Source organism: Sprattus sprattus (genome assembly GCF_963457725.1).
Source record: "Sprattus sprattus genome assembly, chromosome: 10".
NCBI classification, from domain to species: Eukaryota; Metazoa; Chordata; class Actinopteri; order Clupeiformes; family Clupeidae; genus Sprattus; species Sprattus sprattus.
The window spans coordinates 33,329,088-33,330,438 of record NC_137908.1 but is presented as its reverse complement, the minus strand read 5'-3'; positions in this window follow the sequence as shown (position 1 = coordinate 33,330,438).

Here is a 1,351-nt window from a genome sequence, read left to right as displayed (position 1 = left end):
CTTCCATGAAACTTGCTTCTTAATTATTCCAATATTGTTTGTCAACCAAAAATCCATCAAAAGAATGATAATTTCAAGCACATACCTCCATTGAAGCGTTTCCTTGTCAAGTTCACCATGCGTTAGGCCGACATTCCTGTGTCCAGCTTACGTGAATATCTTCGGTGTAAATCCAAGCAGGCGTCATTGACGAATTGTAGTGGCAAAAAACAGCTTTTGGGTTTCTTCCTTTAAGAAACCCAATCCAATCCTATTCCTATGTCCTATATCCTTGATTTGCCACCATGGAGAAAGCAGGGGGAGCGTGGTCAAGACTCGTAGCTCTGTCCAAATAACCCAACGCAAAAAGGGAGTTTGACTGTATAATGTTGCCGGTTTTATTGCAGAAAAACGTTAGAAAAATAAGGATGCAATTGCAGTATCAAAGTTTTAAAGTCCAAACAACTGCACGGGTCCAAATGGGGACAGCGTGGTTAGGCCTCAGCTTCACGCCTCAGCTTCACGTCTCAGCTTCACGGTCAATGACGGTATTTTGCGTCCCGCCTTCTCCTCGTCATGCCCGTCTGGCAGCCTTTTAAAGGGTGGCACCGTCACCACCTATAGAGAGCGCACACTCGAAATTCCATAAAAGGAAAAATCAATAAATCATTACAAAATACAAAAACCTAAATGCGGCTCCTACATCTTCAATTGCTGAAAGAATTTACGTTTTGTTAGGCCTATTTAGATGGAATTGGGAAGCCTGGCTTGTTACCTGCATCATCGTATTTGAAAGCACGTTATTAAAAGCGTTTATCCCCGTCTTAATGTGATGTGGTGCCAACCAAAGCAAAGTTTAGAAATGTGAATTTATCTTCTTCAGTCTTACTTTGCACTTGAGGCCTTTTGCGATTAGAGGGTCACGGTCCACGGACAAGTTTTTTGGCCCCACTGTCGTGCTTTCTTTGACCGGACATTTTCGCGCATTATAATTTGTTTCACTCTGAATGTTTCTAATGTTATGCGCGGTGCCGTTGACTCACTCGACATCGGGCAACCTGAGGCCCCCCTGGTGGCGAGGCCCGGGGCTGCAGCCCCTAAAGCCTATTGCCTTAATCCGGCCCTGCATCTAGTGGACAAAAAGGTATTGCTGTATGAGTTAATCAGCTAACTTAATGTACCTACCGAATGGGTCGCCTAAAATCATTATCAAAAAAATATTAAAAAACTGGTAGTGATACACAAAATAAATACCGACTGGCGGTTCCCCGAGGATACCTTTATAGGATCGAGTTTATAGAAGAAGTTGGAAAGAATTAGATATCCTAATTGTTTGAACTAAAAAGTAGACCTGGCCTAGGAAACTATTCAC